Raw genomic sequence first — 460 nt, 5'->3', positions numbered from 1 at the left:
ATCTTAAGATTTTAAATGCCCAGACTCATCTGACCTTGCCTCAACCATCAGCACCATGGGTTCTTATAAGCATTTGTTTTGAAAACTGAAAATAGTTGACGCTCACAAAGCAGGAGAAGGCTATTAGAAGATAGCGACGCGTTTTCAGATGCCAGTATCCTCTGTTCGGAATGTAATTAAGAAATGGCAGTCATCAGGAACAGTGGAAGTTAAAGAGAGATCTGGAAGACCAAGAAAAATATCAGACAGAACAGCTTGCAGGATTGTGAGAAAAGCAAGTCCAAACCCACGTTTGACTGCACGATCCATCCAACCTGGCAGACACTGGAGTTGTGGTACACCATTCCACTATAAAGAGATGCTTGTACAGATATGGTCTTCATGGAAGAGTCATCAGAAGAAAACCTCTTCTACGTCCTCGCCTCAAAAATAAGCGTTTGAAGTTTGCAAATGAACATAT

At 41.5% G+C, this 460-nt stretch overlaps 1 protein-coding gene across 1 annotated transcript in view; it reads left to right on the top strand.

Moving 5' to 3' along the window:
- taf7 (TAF7 RNA polymerase II, TATA box binding protein (TBP)-associated factor) overlaps positions 1 to 460 on the top strand; it is an 11,311-nt gene that overhangs the window by 8,717 nt on the left and 2,134 nt on the right. The gene's annotated exons all lie outside the window — the stretch shown is intronic.

Source organism: Etheostoma spectabile, chromosome 10, assembly GCF_008692095.1.
Source record: "Etheostoma spectabile isolate EspeVRDwgs_2016 chromosome 10, UIUC_Espe_1.0, whole genome shotgun sequence".
Lineage (NCBI taxonomy): Eukaryota > Metazoa > Chordata > Actinopteri > Perciformes > Percidae > Etheostoma > Etheostoma spectabile.
Note: the sequence above shows the minus strand (reverse complement) of the source record. Positions and strands in the feature narration are given on the sequence as shown.